We start from the raw sequence: 24,280 nt of genomic DNA, 5'->3' as shown, positions 1-24,280 counted from the left end.
AATATTTAGAAGCTAAAAACAGTAGGTATACAAATATTTTTAAAGGATTAAGCCAATATTAAAAATGGTAAATAAAAATACTAAATTTGCATTTAAAAGCAGCAAGGCAAAATTTAAAACGAACTGCAATAAAGCAGGATAGGTCTAGAGGAGGGTGACAAAGGGTATAGAAATCAAGCTCTATGAGGAAAGAATCCGGTATGTTTACCTTGCTGAAAAGAAGAATGAGAAATCATATGAAAGACCACTTCAAATTTTTAAATGACTGTCACAAAAAAGATGGAGCAAACCTGTTTGCCTTGGGGCCCTCTGAACTCAATAGTTCCAAGACTCTGTGAATGCTACTTCACAATTCAGATAAGTTTTCTGATATTTCAGAAGACATTTATTTGTTTACATTGCAACAGTGAGAATAAGGATATTTAAAACTCTAAATGCCAAAACCTAAATCCTCAGAAGTCAGCTCTGCCAGGATGTGGAACAATTTTATGTAACTGATGGCAAAATCCCAGTTCCTGAAAAACTACTGCCAAATTGTAAGACTGGCTTACAAAATGAATCAGAGATACTTATTAGACTTTTATTGCACTCTTAAATAAACAGTAAGCATCACTCACATATTAAAGTTTTACATTTCTGAAGTGGTAGACTACTTTCCTTCCAATTCCTGTCAGATCATTTCTTTCTATCTGCCACATGTTGTCTGTGCACCAAATCTTTTAAAAGGTTTATCTGTAACACCTTGTCTTGGGGAAAAAAATTGGACTCCTACATCTCCTAATCAGACAGCTATGGGATTCTGGGAATTACAATCTTAAAAAGTAAAAATACCAAGGTCTGCGTAGGACAACAATTTCAACAAGCTTCCTTATTTATTTTCTAGCCCTTGTATTATAAGAACAATCCCACAATTAAACAACAACAACAACAACAACAACAAAACCTTGCAGAAGCAGACCATTCATGTCATCTATATCTTCTAGGACATTACCCACTAGCACATCAGACTCCAGGTCCTTTCATACATACCATGCTGTCAAGGGACCCAAGACTCTTGCGTATTAGTATGTATCTAGAAAGGGAGATGGAAGTATATGAGCCTTCTTCTTGTGTGCATAATTCTGCACACAAACACAAAGACCTAGATCTACCCGAGTCACTCGTTTTAGCCAGGAAAGACAGCTGAGGGCCTAACGCCGAGAGAGGCCCAGAAAGAACGAACAAGAAACCGGGCAGTGGCCCCCCGACTGTGGAACACCTTGCCACCGGAAATCACCCAGGCACCCTCGCTGGATATTTTTAAGAGTCATTTAAAGACCTGGCTGTTCAGGCAGGCCTTCCCTCCAGTCAACACCTGATTTTCTTTTTTTCTTTAGTTTTTTTTTTCATCTTGATCTTCTAATTTGTTGATGTAATTATGTCATTGACTTACATATATTGATGGTTTTTATTTGATTGTATTTTATAATGTTTTATTCTTCTTTGTAAGCCGCCCTGAGTAGACTCTGTCTAGAGGGGCGGAGTATAAATCAAATATTAAAATAAAATAAAATAAAATAAAATAAAATAAAATAAAATAAAATAAAATAAAATAAATAAATAAATAAATAAATAAATAAATAAATAAATACAGTAAGAACACAATAAGCTTTTTGACAGGCTACGTACCATGGGCATAGCTGGCTGGCTGGCTAATCAGATGAAGCAAATGTCTGTAGAGCCACAGCTAAGAGGCCGATTCCTTTGTAGCTTTGACCAAGCTACATCATCCCCAGAAGGGAATGGTACACCACTTTTAAGTACTCTATACTTAGGATGCCCTAGAAAAGATTGGTATAAGTCACAACTGACTTGAAAGCATGTAACTGTTATTAACAAGGATGTGGGAGGCAGAGAGTCATATCAGCCATTAACCAGTTATTTTCAATAATGAGGAGCCATTCCTAATATTAAAGAAAGCCAAAGATGCTACCTGGTTTAGCAGCATTGTGCCCATGCCATTTCCCAACCTTCATAATATAGAATGTAAAATACATGTCCTGGTAAGCTCAGCAATCGTATGTTTACACTGCTTATTTAACACTGTCAGTGATCATTAACCATCCTCATGGAAGCTTTCAGCCTTCTCCTATTTTACATGATAAATTATTCTTCATAATGTATGCATACAAGAAATGCCTGCACAAACAACAAAATAATCCATGGCAATTCAATCAAGGTACATTCAGTCCCCTATTCCTATAATAAAATTGGAATTTTCTATATGCTTAATTTATTGGACTTTTAGAGAAGTTACTATGCTGCTCCTCTCCAAGCGAATAAGATGCATATGTGAAGGCTAACAGTACGAAGTTTGCCATAAACAACTTTTAGAGCTGTTGTTGATTTTCTCCTTAATTAGCTTGTACAGGAGAGATGTTTTCAGAAGCATGGCTCATGTGGTTGGGAAATGATCTGGTCCAGAGAACTGTGTACACTCCAGGGCAAGCCAAATTCAAGATGGAAAAAGAATGTCACTTTCACTTTGTAGTGCTTTCAGTGAAACTGTCAAGGTATTAAAGAATGCTGTTTTGAGCAGTAGCAGTGAAACTGTAATCTTAGAAACTTTAAGCAGAAGAATGCTATTTCGCTGTTAGAAATATGGTCTGATACCTAATAGGTCTATCAACCTTACTACTGTACAGAGTGCTACTGAAAACACCAACTAATCATTTACTCATCTAGGAATGTTTATTCTGTAAGATACATCTTTTGCATTAAACAAAAGACAGACTGAAACAACGTGACAATGAATCGATACAAATGACTAGTGTTCTATATTTGTTATTTCTATACATCCTTGTTTGATCTTTTTCAAGGCAACCATCCATCCACCCACCAAGTCCCCAAAAATCGATGGTTGTTGTGGGTTTTCTGGGTTGTTTGGCTGTGTTCTTAAGGTTTTTCTTCCTAACATTTCGGCAGTCTCTGTGGCCAGCATCTTCAGAGGACAGGAGTCAGAACTCTGTCTGTGCTCTGTTGAAGTTTGTTGGATACAACCATTGGATCCCGGCCATGAAAGCCTTCGAGAATACATCCCCAAAAATCTTTTCTTGTATAATAATGGAAGTTGTCTTCTTTTTTAAATTTGAACTTCTATAATTTGTTGTCTCTTTTCAAGTTACACCACTCATACAAAACACCCAACATATTTATCCATGCCATTGCTGTATCATCTTATTATATATTTTATTTTCAATTTTTCTCCCAACAAAGGGACTCAAGGCACCTTGCAACATAACTTAAAATGGATACAACTAAAATCTCAATATTAAATACAATTAAATGCATCATATTACAAAAAAAGAGATATTAGAAAACTGCAAACAGGTGCCAGAATCCTACTGGTAGTCCCACCCAGAGTAAACTCCTTCAATCAATTACTAAATGGTGAGTCAACACATACATAATGCTTTACATCTTAAGAATTCTGCTTCAGTTTAGACAATCAATAGGATTCTGATGGGAGGGGAAAATAAAATCAGAATTTTTATTCACACATACACCTATCATAAACCACTCATATAGCTATTAAAATGCACCATGAATAAAGGCCTATAGAATGCACTGAGGCAGTCTCTGACAAAACTCTTTCCCCCACGCACCTTTAGGAAAGACAGTGTCTCACTGAGCCATGGATTTTGCGGAAACATTTCTAATGGTTCAAACAAACAGTGCAGGAAAAACATGAGGGTGAGGAGGCTGCTCTACGTCCTGCCAGCGTGAGGGCTCCCACTCCCATAATTTGGCCTTGGGTGTTCCTGTTGACTTATGGGACCGAGAGTCCCTTAATTCAAAAATCCCATCCCCAGAAGCCACCAGGAAGCCCGTCTGCATCCTCATCAAACATGTGGGTGTGGGAAAAAAAGGTCTTCTTCGAGGACATTAACATCTGGCGTGTCTCATATTGGGAAACATAGTCCGCTAGATAGCCTGGTCACATACCAAGCTCTTCTTAGGGTAAAACCACAAAACAGTAGGTTACAATAGCATTTGCTGCCCTAGCTGGGCTTTGGCATAAACAGTTGAGAGCAAAGTGGCTATATTTCTATTTGGGCTGATGAGCACTGATAATCTTTGAAATTTATTATCATAAGCTATCAAGAGCATTTGCCAATTAGGTGGCAAACACATTCAATCAATCAATCAGTCAATCAGTCAATCAATCCATCCATCCATCCATCCAGGGCCAGAAATGTCAGGAAGTATAAACAACAGCAACAGGAAAAATGGGAAGGACCCCAATGCCCATTTCATTTTTTTAAGTGTTTGAGGAGTAATCCCCTACCTGTTCTGTGGGTACAGATTTGTAACTTCATTTTATGTCACTGAGAGCATGAGACTCTGTGCAGCTCAGTATACTTCACTCATTGCAGCATAACCCATGAATGAGTTCTAGTCTCCCCACATCTACTCTCAAAGCCTATTAATAGGATACTTTTTAAAGCTAGCTGAACAGGAGCTCCCGCTAGTACATCTTCTGCAGACTACAACACAAAAACAAACATACTGGGGCCATGTTTTTTTTTATCATATGTACAACGACATTTCTGCAAACACTTTTGAATGTACTGTATAGCAGCAAGGTAAGTGATTCACAACTTTTGCACTTCTAGACCCATACATGCAGAATTGCATTTGTTATTCTGTGAATTTGGATAGGTAAAGCAGAAGAAAGGCACAGAGTTGAGATTGGAGATTGGAAAAAAGAAGGCAGGAGAGAATTCAAGCAAGATCTAGCACTCAGTGCAGTTAATTCTGCAGGGAAGCACTACTGAAGTCATCAGAGCACCATTAATATCTGCAAGCACACTTTACTGCTCTCAGGTACAGAATTGTCATGATTCAGTACTATGGCTGCTTTCAGAATTGATGCCAAGAATGAATGGCTTTTAGTCTGGAATGAGTCATTACTGAATATTATTAATGCAAAACAGAAAAAAAACAAGGGATTTTTTAATGACTGTTCTAACAGTGCTATAAATATCAGGCACAGTAATATGTTTGCCTTTTTTATGGGGATTGTTTGTTTTTGGCAAATAAAAAAAAAACACCCCACAAATCTGAAGTTTTGTCAGATGTGATAGTCTGGAACCCATAATCTAGTCTTGCATTTTATTTTTTGCATAGGCAACCTGATTTGTTTTCACATATTTAAAATGCTTTTATACTGTCATTCAAAGATGGTCTGCAAACACAATACAAAAAACATTAATATACATAGGAAAGACAAAATAACTACCACAAAACAAGTATATCACTATACCACTGACCATAATGAAATCAAAATTGTTTCCATATTTTGACTGAACTATTAAGTGAAACTTGGATGTCAGAATAAGACTGAGACTTGAGTTTGCAAGACTACAACAAGAATGTTATTGACAGGACCTCTTGGAAGTCATTAATTCATGAATCAGGAGTGACTTAATAGCACATAAAAATAACAACATCAATATAAAGCATAACATGTCTTTTAGCCGAAAACTTGCAACATTTGAGAGTCTGGAAGAATAAAATGTTTGCCTGGCATTGAAAAGATAATAATGCTGGCACCAGCATTGAGGTAATTTTAATTAACTGAACCTATTGGTGCTGAAAGCTCCCTCAAGACACTAGCCATCTTATCTCATCAGGAAGAGGTTAAAACTTGAAAAAAGGTAACTGTTTTGGATCACAACTCCCAGAATCCCCCACCCAACATGGCTGCTTTCCAAGCTCTGGTATATTCAGAGAAAGAGAGAGAGAGAAAATGAACGAGAGAGAAGAAGAAGCAGAATTGAGTCTCACACAATTTCAAGAATTTCAGACTGAAACTAAATCTTTCATATTGTGGAATAACTAATTACCAGGGGAACTGAGTGAAGAGGATACACAGATATAGCACACCAGTAAAACAAACAAATTATTTCAGGAACTGATGGTGGGGGGGGGGGCTGAAGACATCTGGAATTTTAGATCTCAATAATCTGCTCTGAGAACAGGTCCAGAAAAAAAAAGGTCACAACCTTCTCTAGCCAAGAAAAACAACTTTTCCTTAGAAAGCAAATACTGTAGATTTCACCTCCAGGCATGTGGAGATGGCCTGAACAGACCATTTATATAAAATAACAGAAAAGTACAGATGTGAGTGTCAGACCAGACTGAAAGAGCATTCAGCTTGATCATACATGCTCTTGACATACTACTTATTTCTTTCTTGATAAAGTGCAATCAGGTTGCAAAGCTTCAAATTCACACGAAAGGACCCATCTCGTACTAGATAATGATGCACAAGGAATACTTTTCATTGCTTGGTTTGTGATGTAAATCAGCAGCTTGGCTAATGCTGTTGTTCCCATATGTTGCCCACGGCCAAGCTGGAAACCATATTGTAGGTGCCATCCACTGGGTCAGCATTATGGAGATTGTGCTCTGCACAAAACAAGACAGGATTAATAAGTCAGATATACATAGAGAAGTAGCCTAGTAGGATGTAAGAAAACCGTAGGTTTGAGAAATACCATATTTTGCATGTATAAGACGATACTTTTGTCTAAAAATTTTAGACTAAAAATTGAGGGTCATCTTATACATGGAAGTACGCGGAGGAGAGAATAAAATGGCCCAGACCTTGCCTCTGCAAACAGGCTGCCTCCAGTCATAAGGCTTAGCTTCCTCCAGTCACGAGTCTTATGTAACTGACATTAGCTGATGCTGAACAAACCAACTGGAATACACCTCCTTGGAGGTGGAGCCTGTAGGCAGTGCTCAGATGTAACAGAGACAGTACTGGAATGTAAATTTTACTTAATTATTAAATAAAAATGTGTTCTGTTTTATGTTTAAAATATGGATTTCTTAACTTTGGGTTAGAAAAGTGGGGGTGTCTTATACATGGGGTTGTCTTATAGACTGGAAAATATGGGAAGAATGTTCATACACTCCTTCAACATTATATATATTTACAGTATTTAATGCAGCATTCTCTGTTAGTTTCAAATCCCAAACTTGTATCCAGGCTTACTGGATGCAAATTGGAGCACACTTACTCTGTCAGTTTAGGAACTGTCTTATTGTACCTCTTGAACACTATACAGTCTTACTTTGATCTTCTGCAAAGCACATGTCTGAGAAACACATATACTGTATGTAGCTAATGCATTTTCCTGTTTTTTGCCCCAATGAAAGATTGACATAGCATGTGTTTGTATGTGTGTGTGTATACATACATACATACACACTTACACACCACATCCATCTTCCCTACACAGATTTTAAAAACCTGTCTGTCTGTGACCAGAATTAATGCTTTCTCAATTTTTCAAGCTCCACAAAACTAGGGAATAGGGATGGGCATGAATGATGTTTTGGCCCAGCTTGGCATGGCGCCCACACAGCTGCTCTGTGGGCACCATGTACTTCCCTCCTCTGGGTGACAGCCCATTCCCTCCCATACCTCCTCTGAGCAATCGCTCACTCACCGCCACTGTTGCAGGCTTCCCCCACCTCCTTGTCTAAGTGGGGGGAACACTTGTGAAAGTGCTGCGCCAAACTGGGCTGAACCGCAGTCCCTGCCTATCTCTATTAGGCAATCAGAAATAAATGCCACAAATGCCTAATGGTTGAGATTGCTATTGTGTTGTGAGAAACTGTGCTTGCCTAAAGTTTACCCTCAATGGCCACACTCTGTCTTGGTCTTTCGGGCCAAACTGAAATGGAGGAGGGCCAAATTGTTCCACATTGACCTGGTATTTCCTTATGAACTATCTGAGACCTCACTATATTGATATAGAACTTCCACTCCTACAGACTGCAAATTTACAACTCACTTTATGCCTCAAATTGACCATGCTGGTGGGACTTGATGTAAACTGGAGTAGAACAACACATGGAGAACCACAAATACGAGAGGAGTCCTCCTTTAGTGTAATCCCAACACTGCTAACAAATGGATGATTTAAACACATAAATCTGCTCTAAGAGTGTAGTTCTTGTCCTCATTTTATGTTTCTGAATCTTTTCCCCAATCCTCCAAAGTCAGAGATACTGCTTGTGGCAAGAGAAATATACAGTTGGGAAGGGTAGCTCCAAGGACCCTATAGAATAATGACAGAATTAGCTGGCAGTATTTTACACTTGTAGAAGAGTAGTTCCCTCTTGAATAAGGCAAGCCTGAAAGGAAGTTGAAAATCTGAGACAAGAAACACACTAGAGACACAACAGGCTAGGAGGGAATTATACCAACCCTCTGGTCCTAATCCATGCAAAACTATGCAAAACTGTGAAGGCTTACTCTGTGAGGCCTTGTTCCTAAAATAAAAGATAATGTATATAGAATATGCCAGATTGCCTGTGGAAGTATCACAGTACCAGCAGAACTCTAGCTTCAGAACAGAACTGAGCATAAAAAACCCCTTAATTTCTATCAGATTTGTTAGAAATTTGCCACAACTGTACATCTTGTCAAGCAGATGCCAAGTTTAAGACCAACAAATTACCACAGCTAACTAGAATAACTAAATTAGAATAACTAAAATTCCTAATTTAAGAACAAAAGTGTGACGCGCCCCTCACGTTTCCTCAGGTTGTTTCACTAGCCTGAGGCCCACGACACGTTCTCTCCTTTCTGCTGCCACCAGTTGACCTCTGCTAACACCCTTTAATTAGAAAGACTGAGGCCCAAGCTGCATATAAAGTTGAACAACACAGGTTTATTGATTACAGTTTGCTTAAACAGGTTATTCACAGACTAAAATGTATTCATTAGTCTAGTAATAACTTCTTTCACTCTTAACTCCCTTAGCTCCCTATAAGTTCCACAGTCTTAACTGCCTCCTTTAACTCCCTACTCTGCCACACTACCTAACTACCACAGACTAACTTTTACTTCAGACTCTCATCTCTGACTCTACCTGACTGAACTAAAACTCAACTCTTCTCTCTGACTCACCCCTCCCTTCTAGTTCCTTAGGCTCCACCCTCCCAACAGCTCCCATTGGTACATGCAAATAACCTACTACATGAGCCAAAGCAGGGTGATCGCCACAATAAGAAGAGCCCTGCTGGATCAGGCCAAGGGCCCATCTAGACCAGCTTCCTGTATCTCACAGTGGCCCCACCAGATGCCTCCGGGAGCACAGGAGACAACTAGATACCTGTCTCCTGATACCCCTCCCCTGCATGTGGCATTTTGAGGTACCTCCCTTTTAAGCCTGGAGATTATACATCCCCACCATGCCTTGTAACCTCCGGTGGTCTTTTCCTCCAGGAATCTGTCCAATCCCCTTTTAAAGCCATCTAGGCCAGATGCCATCACCATATCCTGTGGCAAGGAGTTCCCCAGACTAACAACATGCTGGGTAAATAAATATTTTCTTTTGTTTGTTCTCACTCCCCCAGCTTCCTCTCTATAATATTACAGACATGTTTTTGAGAAGACTGACTACTTCATAACACCCAGTGATCTACTCAAACAGAAGATCCTATCACATCTCTCATCCAGGACCCAAGACATTTTGCTGTCTGAGATGAAGGATAAAATTGCACACCTCCTCAATCTACGTACAAAAGCTGACTACATTCAAAGCTGAGTTTGAACCCTGGTGACAGAACAGTGTCCTTCACTGCACCTGTGCAGCAGGCTAGCTGTTTTAGCAGGCAGGGAAAGTTATGTGGCATACATAGCTTTGTCTGATTAAAGAAAGAAACAGCTGGGGAGGTCAGGAAGAAAGAGCCAGAAGGCTGCCACAGTTGCTCACCACCACTTGCTATGTGAAGCTCTCTCCTCATTCTGCCACATGGCAGGACTAGTCCTGTGGAGTACATATAGGCTATTTTACTTAAGGCTACATTCTTAAGCAAAAAAACAAAGGATAAAAAGAGAAGCTTGTGAATAATATGCTTTCATTAAGGAAGATACTATACTATTGAAGAGAACTTCCAATTGTAGAAGAGAGATTAAGGGATTGCACAGCATTCCCTGGGGAAAGATCTTGCTGGTATAATTTGGAAGTAGTATTATAGTTCAGCCAAGCACTCAAAATGAGGTTGATTAGTTTGCCAATGACAAAAGAGAAGAATAAGCCCCACTGAGAAAGGGCTTTGGTTACTTTCAAACTTCTACAATTATCTGTTGATTATGTGACAATAAATTTCAACAACACAATGGGAATTCAGAAGACCCTTGGTGGTAAAAGGGGCTGGGCAGAGGACAGTGTCTTTTATGCTATAGGCAACACTGTTGGAGAGTTTCGATTATAAAAATGTGAATGGAGCTTGAATGAATTCTACGTATTAGTTGCTGTTGAGAATTTACAGCTTAGTATCCCGTTTCTCAGAAGATTTGTGCTTTTGAAATGTTTCCAAGAAAGAATGGAGTTCTGGAAAACGTCTTCAGCACAAACATTTCAAAACATAACTAAGAGTTGGTAAATAGTTCTTAGCTGTACTCTTTACAGGTTCTTGTTTACTACACTTTTTTGTAAAAAAAGGAACAAACTATTTCTGTTCAAGTCACTTGAATCTTTACAGAGTACATGAGAGAAAGCCCAATAATATATTTGCCGAAGACTAGTTTCTGTCAGAAAGAGACACAGTAATCTAACACTACCATAATCTTAGGCATGCTTAGTTGAAGACGAATCCTCAATGAATTCATTGGTACTTACATCTGAGTAAACAATTGCTGGATTGGATTTCATGTGTTAGAAATTGCAGTTTAAACAGTCATTCAAAAGAAACTCATAACAATTCCTTATAGCTTGAACATAAAGCCATGAATTGTATTTTATGCAGTCTTTATACATATATTTAAAGGGCTCTAAAGTGCATGTTGATTTGGTAGAAACTACCATTCTTTTATTTGCCACATTTTATTTATGAAAGTGCTTGAGACACTTTGTCCTGAAAGGATCTTTAAGGCAACTTACAAATATGAAACTTTGAAAAAGTTTTCAACACTTACACAGAGGAAGTAAACACAGATTGCCATACTGTATATATTGCTAGAAGCATGTTTTTGTTATCAAAACAACACAGTAGTATCAAATGTTGAGTGCTGTCCTGAAAATATCCTTACACATTTCTTTCAAAGAAAAATGCACTTCAGTTATAAAGTGAGATGTCTAAACTGGCTAACTTAGAAAGTAATCTTTAACATCTCAACAATCTACATTTAACAATGTAAGTTCTTGCACAGGAACATATTTTCTATACTTACCCAACATTTGCTAGGAGGTGACGGATAGAAGCTAAAAATAATAACCCTGGCTTTTTTCTACCGTAAAAGAACAGAAACAAAAGCCTACCTGGTAATTTAAAGCAGACATTGATGAGGTCCAGCTGGATTTGGGAAGCAATCTAGGCCGCTAGTCAGTACGTACAGTCAATATGGTTATACAAAATATAAAACAGAAAACAAGTCCTGACCTCATTTTGGTTATGTTTTCCAGTTGAAGAATGTCAGTATGATTTACTGAGGCACAGAAAATAAAAATAGTGGATACAATTTGGGTTTTTTTGGTGCTGTCAAGTATCAATTCTGACTTATGATGACCTTTTTCAGGGTTTTCTAGGCAGACAGAACTCTGAGGCAGATTATCATTCTCTTCTTCTGCCAGTGCCCTGAGACTCTGCAGCTTGACCAAGGCCACACAGGCTGGCTCTTCTGAGATGTATAGTGGGGAAGTGAACTTGCAACCTCTGGCTCCACAGCCGAAAATTTAACTCACTAAGCTATCTAGTCAGTCTGGATGCAGTATCTAAAGTCCCATATATTTTGGTCTTGGTAATGCCATGAAATCCACTGGAACTGATTTTCAAATAAACATACAGTACTAAGAGCTGTATCAAGTATCCATCTACTTATCTCTAGAGGGAAAGAGACACACATGGTAGGTGTTTTCTTTCTTCACTGTACAACAAATTTCTTGAGACTTAATAAAATTAGTATACCTAACTATCAGTCCTTCATCAATCACTGACCAAAATCCTGTCACTCACACAAGTCAGCGTTAACACAACTGTTATAATACAGTGGAGCCTCGCTTGACGAGGATAATTCATTCCGTTCAAATCGCTGTTAAGCGAAATCCTCATCAAGCGAAATGAAAAAGCCCATCGAAAAGCCCGGTTCAATGCGTTCCACTAAGTGAAATACCTCAGCATCCAGTGAAGATCCTCCATAGGGCGGCCATTTTCCGGTGCCTGTAATGTGAGGAATCTGTCCTAAAAGCACAGCAGGGAGCCATTTTGCACAGTGGGCGGTCATTCTGAAACCCAATGATCAGCTGTTTTTGATCATCATTAAGCGAAAAATCAATACCCAAAGCAGGGAACCGATTGTCAAACGGAAAAAACCACTGAAACATCATTTTGTGATCTCAATAGTGATCACAAAAAAACCATCGTAAAGCGGATTCATCACTAAACGGGGTAATCATCAAGCAAAGCACCACTGTAGTGTATCATGGGTGAACTGTCACATATTGAGACATTAGTTGTAGGCACTTGCTGTTCTCAACTTAGCACCCAACAGTGAAAACCTGCCTAATTTCTTAATTTGCAGCAATCTGTCAGATTTACACCAACTGAATCTCACCATTGTGTAAACTCAATACAATTATAATATTAGTGGTGCAATATATGGGAGTTTGATATAGGATACAAGTTAAATCTCACCTGCATCTGAACGTTACTGGACTTTGCTGGTCACTATTTCCCAGACTAACACACACTTCAAGATTATTATAAAGACAAAGATGGAAGAGATCAAGCGGAAGCGCTCCATCATCTACGTGGGAAAGCACATTCCAGTATTTTGCTGTTCCTAAGAACAATCAGGATATCCAGTATGTAGCATAGTGAATATAATGTCAAGCTGGGGCTAAAGAGACCTAGCTTACTGGAGGACAGGGCATCAGTAAAACCATTCTTTAAATGTCTCACTTACCTTTTGTAATCCTTTTAAGGCTGCTGCAAGTTGGACTTGACTTGATGGCCCATAACATACAACAACAATTGAGCTGTCCTAAGCACTTTGAGGGAAGGGTGTTACTAAAGTTAGTTAACAACATTCAATTTCTCATTTAAAGAATGGATAGGAGATTCCTGGAAGACTGGCAGGTAAGGTTAGTCAGATACTGGAATGTGTGCTAATAATACAGTGACTAAGATGTGGGCATTTTAAAATAGCTACCAAAGAAGCCAACCAGCAATGAGAAATGTACATATAAATCTCATTCTCTCTCCTTTAAAAAGAGAACATTTGAAATTGATATATATATATCATACTTCCTACTTCATACAGAAGAACTTTACTTTATCATAATGGTACATTTGTGGTGAAATAGATGTCTTTTCTAAGATTTGGGAAGGTTAAAGAACAGCTGCCTCCAAGGATTTCTCTTAGAAAGTGTATTGTCTCAGCCGGAGGCTGTAGGAAAAGATCTAAGCAAATACAAAATGAAACACATTGAAATAGAAATGTGATTCATTCTGCATTTTGGCACACCAGCTTTTACAAAATGTTGCTGCAACTGGAGCTTCCAGAAAGCAAATCAAGCTACTCTGTGTCTGATATATTTATATTTCTATCAAGAAGAAATGGTATCTAGTGTTTCTCTTGCTTCAGGTAGGAAACTAATGCCACAATAAAAACAAAAGGAACAAAGGTTCTTGTTGGACTTGCAAGACTAATTAATTATCAGCCATAGTCAATTCCAACTTCTGGTGATTGCTAAAAGATTTTCCATGCATGTAGAGTGTGTTACAGTAACAGACGCAACTAGGGCATGTGTCACTGTGGCCAGATCAGCACTCTCAAGAAATGGGCACAGCTAGCACACTAGTTTTAACTGTGCAAAGACACTCCTGGCCACTGATGAATCCTCGGCATGCAGGCTCATATATAAAAGTCCTTTTAAAATGTGCCTTAGAGAGGTGTTTTAAATGTAAAATGCAGGAAGCTGGCATTCAAAATGTATTATACTGTCCACATATGGTATTAAGGAAGTACTCCAATGGGGCATTTTCCCGGCTACAAGCTGTCTTGGCAGGTAGTTGAATCAACTCACAGCTGTCTGGAGAAACTGACATAGCTTACCCATGAGAAAACCACAGTTCAGCACAATTGTTTTGTTTTAGAAATACCAGGTGTATAAAAACAGAGATTTCAACTTTTCGACTGACCAGGACCACCTCTGTCTTGTCCGGATTACGTTTCAGTTTATTCGTCCTCATCCAGTTTATTCGTCTTCATCTAGTTCATTACACTAGGTACTGATCTAGAGCCAAGACACCTTCTTTGGATTTAGAAGGAAAGGACAGATAGAGCTGGGTGTCACCAGCATGACACCGAACCCCAAAACTCCAGAAAACCTCTCCTAGTGGTTTCATGTAGATGTTAAAAACCATGGGGGACAAAACAGATCCCTGAAGGACCCGACAGACCAAAGGCCAGGGTGTCGAACAGGAGTCCCTCAGCACCACCCACTGGGTTTTCCCCTCCAGTAAAGACTAGAGCCACTGGAAAACACTGCCTCCAAGTCCCATCCCAGAGAGATAGCCGAGAAGCATACCATGGTTGATGGTATCAAAAGCTGCTCAGAGGTCCAGCAGAACCAACAGGATGCACTCTCCTGTCCAGTTCTCTACATAGGTCGTCCACCAAAGCAGACTCTATGCCATAACCATGCCTGAAGCCAGACTGAACTATTAAATATTAATATTAAATAAATATTACTAGTTAAAGTTGCAACATGCGTTGTGACAACTGTGTTCAGAACAAAAGGGATTTATGCTAGACAGGTCTGCCCTACGGCCTTCACACATTGGAGATTGATTACATCAGTCCAGGCATATATTTCTGACTGTGTTATATCTACAATCAGCAGTAGAATGGGCAGCAGAGGACAGAGAGAAAACAACATTGTAGAAGACCAAGTTCTGTTTCCTGAATTCTGACACTCATAACCGTGTGACCCAAAACAAGCTACACCATCCCTGCCTCCTGATCCACTGATGGACCACAGAGCAATCCAGTGTCTCTTCCTGCATAAAGTCCCCATCTGAATTTGTTATGAATTGCTGCAAATGCAGTGTCATTCTTCGATTTCTTGCCAAGCAGTGTTCTGGTGTCTGTTCAGCTGGCAGACAATCCCCACTACAGAATGAGTCATCTAAAACAGTTTTTTATAACACCACCAGCAGCCTTCCTATTGCTCCCTATTTTTAATTATTTAGTTAACTGAAGAGATTGCTTAAAATAGATTTATATTCCATATATTTGATGTAGAAAAGTAAAGGAGAAATTTTGTCTAAGCACGCATTGCCATTGACATTGGATCAAGTGGAAGGCACATTTCCCTACTATTTTGGTGTGAGGAGCCTTATTCTATTAGGGAATGAGCCCTTCCCCCCATAGTCAGATAATGGGCTATCCTTCTTACCACTATAAGCAGCCTAGTTCCAAAGAGAGGCAAAAAATGTGACTCACAATATCGATTTCAGGAAAGCAGTGGTTGCATGATATACTGCCCCCATAGATAGGACTTTCCGGAGACCACTTCTTTATTTATAGTTGGTTTAGAAATGTTAGTTCCTGAGATGAATTTTATAAATGGTACTGTTTAAAGGCAAAGTGGATATGAAGTTTGTGTCATCAAGTGTTTTTACTTGACTCTGTGTAGAATCCAACACACTGTTGTGTTCTTATCCTTTCTGTGGTGAACAAGTAATTACTAACAAGATTACAGAATTTTACATGATTATAGGGCAGAATGATCTGTAACTAAGTCGGCAGAGTATGGCACTACTCTATGATCATAATGTGTAAACATACAGTTTAGTCAGTAACTGAACTTTTGTGCGGTATGAATTCTGCACATGATCAGATATACAAAACCAATTTTTCCCATGCTCCATGTTTCTACGTATGTACAGTACAAGAAAATATTCTTCCTGTCCCTGCCTTGACAAGCCCATGATCTGTTTCATCAGCAATTTTATGGATTTCAGAGTTACATTTCGAAGTGATTCTAAAAGAGGGTTTATTCCAGAATTTCAGAGCAAAGGCTGTAAGGTAAGAGGTGAAAGCAATGTGCCAGCATTGGCTATTTGCCATCAAGAGAGGGCAAGAAGGAAAGCAGAAAGTAAGATATGTGCTAGATCAAACGAAAAGTCTATTCCAAGTTACTCTTTCAGTAGCAGCCAGTATTGTATCAATTGGGAAGTGTACATTGGTGGCCACTGCTGAGTCACCAAAAAAAGACAACATCCATCATCAAAAAGGAGATAATTTTGCAGTAAATTTGCATATACTTATTTAAACTAATATACAGTGGACCCTTGACTTACAGACGGCTTGACTTACAGACTTTTTGAGTTACAGACATCTCTGGCCGCAAAATTTAGGTTTGACTTACAGACTGAGATTTGACTTACAGACCAGAAAAAAACCAAAATGGAACAAAAACGGCCTGTTACGGGATTAATCGGTTTTCAATGCACTGTAGGTCAATGGAGACTTGACTTACAGACTTTTTGACTTGAGAACCGCCTTCCAATACGGATTAAGTTCTCAAGTCAAGACCCCACTGTACTAGTTGTAAACATAACTCATCACAGTGCAGAAAGCCAGAAACCACAATGCAGAAAAGTAGAAAGAGGGGATATAAATTATGTTGAAATAATTACAATCATACATACTTTGTAGCACTGGGTATCAGGAAGAGGGAGGCTTTTCAGACCTAAAGGGATTCTCCTTTTTACCACAAATCTATTGTTAAAAGTTCTTTTTCCCTGACTCAGACTTGCCCCTCCTCTCTCTGTGTCTGTTTGCTTCACTTCTTTCTATTTGCCCCTCTCCTCTTCTCCAACCTAAAATCCAGCATGGAGGATCTGTCTCCCACATGGTTGAGACTCATGAATCCTCATTTCTTGTTTTTAAACCTTCTGACTGTAACTATTGAAAGCAACTGTAAATAAAGATGTCTTCTTTTCTACTTTAAATGTTTCTGGAGTGATTTTATACAGACATCTAGTCTTTGGGTGGGGGTTATGATGAGACTGGTATTATATCATGTTTCCTACTCTGCTAACTAAAAGGGAATGACTAAAATAATTTCCCCAACAAATTAGTTAAAGAAATAAAGGATAATGCTTAATAATTCTCAGAAATTCACCTTATATTTTCTACAGTTACCTGAGCACATGTAAAAAATAAATCTTTCTGCTGTGGATATTGACTGTACACCTTAAAAATAACACCATCATAATTAGTAAATAATTGTTAAATAAAATTAAAATTAAGGTAAGTTGCTGCTAGTCTGATCCTTTTCCTTCCATGACTATGCATTTAAACAATTTAAAATGTTGACATGACTGATAAACCAAAAATAGCATTAATCTTTTTTGCTTACATTACAGTGCAAATCAAAAGAAACCTTCCACCACTTCTCTCTGTTCTCTGTTTATGTTATCACCACAGTAACTATGTTCTATTTCAATACTAAGGACTCTTAACTTGGATTGAAGGTTTCAACCATTAGGAAAACATAAACGTAAGGAAGAATGAAAAATTAGAACAAAAGCATAGATTGCTGGGATGTACTATACTTCAACTTCAGTGGTGCTAATGCACCAAGAGCTGAAAACACACAGTTAACTAACCAGGTGGCAAATCAAAATATGAATAGCATTAGAATATATTTCAAGACAGGAGAAAACAAACATGGAAAGGACAACCAGATTGCGAATCTCTGAGGTACATGAAAGGATTGATGCAATTAACATCATGTCTAATTTGGGTTTCAGTTAACTGGCAAGCAAACTGGATTAAAGGAACTGAGAATGAGAATGATAGGAGAGTGATAACAGAATCTTCACTAAAATGCAGAATCATTTGGTCATTTAATAGGTAATCTATTTTATTGTTAACAAACAACAGGATAGGAAAGTGATGCATGGAATTCACACACTTTTTTCTTTCTTTCTTTCTTTGGCCATTTTACCTCATCCTAGTAAAGCATCTATCTTAATCAAAGTGTCCTACAAGAATTACAATAAGTACTTCATAAGAAAAATAACCAGAACAAGAACAACAAAAAGGTGGTGGAGATATGCACCGCAAACAAAAGATTCCCCAAATGAATTAACCTGGAAAATAAAAAACTGAAAGATAATATGAAAGCCGTCTCCAAATATGTGAAAGGCTGTCACGTGTGAGATGAAGCCAGCTTGTTTTCTGCTGCTGCAGAGCACAGGGCCTCAAGAAATGGATTCAAATTACTGTACAAGAAAGGAGTTTCCAGCTGAACAGGAGGAAGAACTTTCTGACAGCAAGATCTGTTCAATGGAAGAACAAACTGCCTCAATATGTGGTCCCTTTCACTGCAGGCTTTTAAACAGAAGATGGATGATCCAGATGATTTGTCAGGGATGCTTTAGCTGTTGATTTCCTGATTTGACAGACAAATGGACTACATTATCCTTGTGGATCCCTTTTGACACTACAATTCCATGGCTCTATGAAATAATCCTTTTCTTTTCTGCCAAAAAGGGGACCATTTGAGTTTCACAAGGCAGTATGTTCTACAGTCACAGTCCTGTGGAGGTGACCCTCTCCATTTCCAATAAAGAAAAAAATATCACTGAGATCTTAAGCAGTGGACACACTAATACCTATTTACCACCTGAATACTCTGATGAAGTGTTGTGCTTTCAGCTGTATTTTTTTAACTTGACCTCTCTCCACTGAGCATCACATGGTGTAAGAGAAGACTCCTTCTCTTTCTAATGCTATCCTGACCAACGTACCCACTAATTTTCAGTCCCACCCAGCTCCGCCTCTCATACATGCAACTTTCCCCCTGCAGCACATGCAACTCCCACCGCTTAGGGTTCTGTCATGACTGGAACCAAAGGGGGTGAAAACAATCACTGCATGGAGGAGGAGGAAAGCTGCTTGGAGAGAGGCAGAGTTGCACATGCACACACCTTAGGGAGCCTTGATCCTGACCAAGAGCTTTATTCAGTATGATATGCTGAGAAGTAACTTTCAAATTTTCCAGTGAGCTGTGAAATTCAGAGCTGGTTTTAATCAAATATGCCAAATGGCACACCATACTAACTCTTGATATGCTATGTTTACTCTATTTTACCCTGCTTGAGATTTAATTTCAAGACTTCTCATTTCTAAGGGCAGAGGGCAGAAACCAAATTCCTTTCTAATGTTAATCTAAATACATAAAATTCAGAATCTGCACCATATGGACATGCAACTACAGGACTATGTAGACATCTATAAACCACTAGTATAAAAACAAAGTTACTAAAACTGTGGTATGCCACTACCTGGGAAGCTGTCCATCTGTAGCATCTTCCTAGAAGAATAGCTTTTACTACACATCTGCAACACATTAGCAGATAGGAAAGCAAGTGAGTTGACTGATGAAGATATATAGGCTAAATGTATGCACTGTCATTTTAATGGCTATCTCATCTCATATGCACAAAGCATAGCTAGTCATCTGGCCCGTTATTTATGTCCCATGCAAAACATGTGGCTGATCAATAAACACACAAGCTGCAAAGATTTATGAATGAAGCTTAGGGTTAGTAGTATTCTTGTACCCTACCTGAATGTCATTTTTAAAATCTTTCTCTGCTTCCTCTAGGAAATTAAAAAACAAAAACAAAAACCAAAAAACCCCACACCTTCAACTGGTGGGTTCAAATCTGTTGTGCAAGGACTGCTGTGATTTTCCATGAATTGAAATGCATTGAAAACTGAGAACTACAAATAAGATGAAGGCAAATGAGCCAGAAGATAGGAGAGGGCCATATATCTTGGAAACCGATTACCTAATCTCATGCAGATGGGCACTGGAAAGACATATATGTGCAAAGTATAGAAGGAGATAACAGCAGTTAACTTAAGACAAAAGGAAGGAAGGAAGGAAGGAAGGAAGGAAGGAAGGAAGGAAGGAAGGAAGGAAGGAAGGAAGGAAGATCCTACTGTTCATAGGTATCAAAAAGGCACCTTCAGAAGAGAAGCTGTTCTTTTCTAGTGGATAGAAGTTGGCATGGAGATGTGCAAACTCAGCATCTCTTATGACAATGTCCTAGCAGTTTACTATTTTAAATGCCAGTTGGTCAGGTCTTCTTCATCTTGGTTTAGATCTGTCTTCCCCAACCTGATGCCCTCCAAATTTGTGTGACTACCATTTTCCTTAATCCCAAACATAGAAGGGGTGGATTTATGTGAGTTGCAATCCAATACATCTAGAAAACACTGGGTTGGGGAAGACTGGCATATACCTATGTAGTTGCCATATACTGATATTACACTTATTCCCCTACAAATCTTATACTAAATATATTACAAGCTTATTCCTCTTCAATAATCATAATGAGAAAAGGTTTGCTTCTTGATAAGAAAACAAGGCTGCATATCCCCATGGAACAGCAGCCACCACTGGCTCCATGCTCTGTTAACTTAAAGCTTGGATTTGCAAGTTCCACTAATATTTGAAGATTCAAATTTAAGCTGATGAAGCACCAGCAATACTTTATCCCTCCCCTTTCAAATACATAAAAAAAATCATTTCCTCCTTGCAATCAATCAAACTTGGATTTACAGTTTAAGAACAATCTTACTACAGTGGTGTTGCTATCACACAAGCTTGTAAATAAATACTGTCAGCAGAACAGCAATACCACCTGGTGCCAGCACTCTGAAAGCCAAAAGAGGGAAGGGAGCTGTCTAGAAACAGGTCATTTTTTAAAAATGTGGGAAGACATAACCTTGAAAAGAAAAAGATTAAGCATAAGAAATCCATGTTTTAGACAGAGTTCACAGGAAGTAAAACCAAAAAGAAATAAAAGATCAACCCAGAAACTATCATTCTGAGGAAAATATGAAAAAATATAAAAGATAGACATATCTTCACAGCACACTGAGCCCTGTACATCTCTGTATGATGTTCCAAAAGAAAAGAAAAGGAGGGGGGATTGACCCAGCAATATCAAATGCAACCTCAACTGGCTGGGACAGATGGCAAACTTATTTTGGCTGTCACAGCAACTCTAGAGATCGGGGATGCAAATGAAGCAATCAGAACCGAAACACAGATATGCTAGAATGAACAAGAAAATAAACTCTTGTTCCACAAAGCATCCAGCAGATGGGACACCAGCAAACAGGATGTCATGAAACATCTTCTGTGACACACATTTCCCTTCAGAGAGAGTTTAGAGACAGTGACCTGCACATGGAACTGGAACAAGCAGTATCTGGGGAGGAAGAGGAGACAAGAATAGTTGTCTGCTCTTGGTACATGGAAAATCCATTACACAAAGCTCACATTGCCACAAGACGTCTGACGAGATAATGACTACTGCCACAGGCCAGCACGAGATGGTTTTTTACTCAGCAAGCACCATGCTATACAAAGCTATTCATTTTTCAAGTAGACCTAAATCAACACCGGCAAGTCTTCCTATGAACGCTAATATATTGACCCTCCTGACCTCTGCCATCTATATTACTACAAGCACCATATACCGTTGTGCTGGATCCAAACTGAGTTATACTTCAGACTGAGTGATATCAATAGGTCTTGAGTTAGTCATCACTAGATTATCCCATTTGTGTAAAGGAGCTAAAGTATGTCTAACACTCTGAAACCAAGCCATTATTTACATGGCAATTCTCCTTCCCCCCCAGCAGCGTGCTTTTGCACATTGTTGTACACTTAAGTACAACACAGTCCTGTTAGGCTAGTTTTCTCCAAAAGTATGGACAAGCCCAAATATATATATACTGTACAAAGATAGCCTTGAAGTACAGTGGGGTCTCTACTTAAGAACGTCCCTACTTAAGAACAATTCCACTTAAGAACAGCTCCATTTGCTAAATTTTGCTTCTACTTGAGAACAAAAATCCAGATAAGAACAGGAAAAAAAACTTTCCTGCTCTTTTTTTAACCTTAGGTCATCTTAGGTTAAAAAAAAGTTCTCCCCCTAGTGGTAGAGTACGTATTAACCAGCTTTGCATTAGTTCCTATGGGAACTAATGCTTCAATGTACGAACGCACCTCTACATAAAAAAAACAGCCAGAACGGATTAATTGGTTTTCAGTCCATTGCTTCAAAATTAGCTTCGTCAGAAGTGCTTTTAACACTGTTCCCTGACCTAAGGGGGAAAAAAGGAAAAAATCCCCCTCTAGTGGTAGAAGGCGGAATAGCAGCTTCCCATTAGTTTCTATGGACGGAAAAGAGCAGATACGGATTAAATGGTTTTCAATGCATTCCTATGGGAAATGCAGATTCTACATAAGAACTTTTCCACTTGAGAACCACCTTCCAATATGGATTAAGTTCTTAAGTAGAGACCCCACTGTAGCTTCATCTCTACATTTCTGTGCAAGCAAACTTGTTAAGATCACTACTTATTAAGACCAATATGCAGCTGCCTAAAGAAGGAGGATCCCCTACCACAGTGGTCTCCAACCTTCGGCCTCCAGATGTTCTTGGACTACAACTCCCAGAAGCCTTCACCATCACCTCTGCTGGCCAGGATTTCTGGGAGTGAAGTCCAAGAATGTCTGGCGGCCCAAGGTTGGGGGCCACTGCCCTACCACATGAATAAAATTAAATGAATTAAATTAAGAACAGAAAGCAGCGGGAGCAAATGTCCTAAGACCAGCACTCCAATCCATTTTCCCTATAAAGAGTTAATGCAGAAATGGGGTTGTTCCCTCTCACAGCTCGTAAGGCATACTGTGTACTTCCTCAGCAGTGGCTGAGAAAGTCTGTGAAATGTCTCACAGTGCATTAATAAATTAAGCCTCAGTCCTCTTGCCAGCGAGGAAAGTATTATTTTCTCCTAAGTGCAAGTGATGAAATTGAGCAAAGAGAGGTTGCGCTAGGTCAGAGGAGACAGCGCTAGGCACAAATGGAACAATGCCTGCTATTCTTCAGTTCTGAAACTCTGGGGGGGAAATTATTTTGACCATTATAATCACTGTCACTTGCGTCTCTCGTCAATCACCAGGAATGTGTGCTTACTTTAAGCTCCTGCAGCCATCAGCCCAAGTAAATAAATAAAAGCCCATTTCAGCAGCAGGCTGTTTTAGTTCCAGCGTTGGCACCATCTGACATACAGCATGCCTGGAGATCTATTGCCCAAACAAATGTAAACAGTGGGACGCTGGAAAACAGCCCTTTGGAAGCTTCTCTTCCCCTCCCCCCCACCTCGCTTTCTCCTTCAGTCAGTCATTTTCACAGTGCAACCTTATCTCCTTATGAATGGCTTCTGTCACTAAGGGCACAGAAGAACCCTATCTAAAAGGATGAGAGAGGCGGAGGGGGAGGAGGCCATGCTGATTAGCTCGAAGGGTGGCAGCTTGTAATCAAATGGAGGACTGAAACAATAATTGCTCGTTTGTGGACACAACTTCTCTCAGTGCTGCCGATTTTTCTCACCCCACATTACTTGCTAATACAATCCTGCAAGCTACAGGTACCGGAAAGAGAAAAATCCCTCTTTCTTTTTCTTCCTTCCTTTGTTTCCCCCCTCTCCCTTGAATGAATGTAAATTAGAGGGTGGGAATTCGTTTAGGGGTCCGACGTGAAATGCCATACAATAGTGCTTGAACATGTATATGTTCAAGCACTATTGTATATGTTCAAGCCAATGTCTTCCGTGTAGGTGTTCTCCAGAAATTGACAAAAAAACCCATATATATATATATTCATTTTACAGCATTTAACTTTCTACAGGTTTTAATATACCCCACCCCCATCCCGCTCCTTGCATCACTTTTGTTCGGAGCAACAACTCCGCACCTATTCCAGACAGATCTTGCGAAAGCCTCTCCCCCGCTCGCTCGTTGTATAAATTCTTAACAAAACATACTGTAGTTGCTTCAGCTAGCACGACGTGACGTACCACCGCCTGTTTTGTTCCTCGACAAAAAGCCACTTATGTATCATTTGCACAAAAACAGCTTTTGCAAACACAACCCCGATGGACTTTTTTCTGCTTTGCACAGACGAAGTGATTGGTAAAGTTCCAATCTAGTGGGTTTCTTTCTTTCTTCCCTGCCTCGCCTTTCCCTTCCAACCACAGCTCCTCAAGTCACCAAATCCAGCATTTTCTAGATCAAGACACCTCTACACTGAGTTTAATCGCTGCTCGTTCATCGTTGGTCGGCTGCGCAAAGCATTCTCGATGAGGGTCAGTCTTTGGGCGAAGAAA

The 24,280-nt window shown here is 39.3% G+C and overlaps 1 protein-coding gene across 3 annotated transcripts in view; it reads right to left on the bottom strand.

The window, feature by feature from the left end:
- SPSB4 (splA/ryanodine receptor domain and SOCS box containing 4) overlaps positions 1 to 24,280 on the bottom strand; it is a 229,781-nt gene that overhangs the window by 69,176 nt on the left and 136,325 nt on the right. The window lies entirely within an intron of this gene.

Source organism: Pogona vitticeps, chromosome 3 (assembly GCF_051106095.1).
Source record: "Pogona vitticeps strain Pit_001003342236 chromosome 3, PviZW2.1, whole genome shotgun sequence".
Classification (NCBI taxonomy): Eukaryota; Metazoa; Chordata; class Lepidosauria; order Squamata; family Agamidae; genus Pogona; species Pogona vitticeps.
Note: the sequence above shows the minus strand (reverse complement) of the source record. Positions and strands in the feature narration are given on the sequence as shown.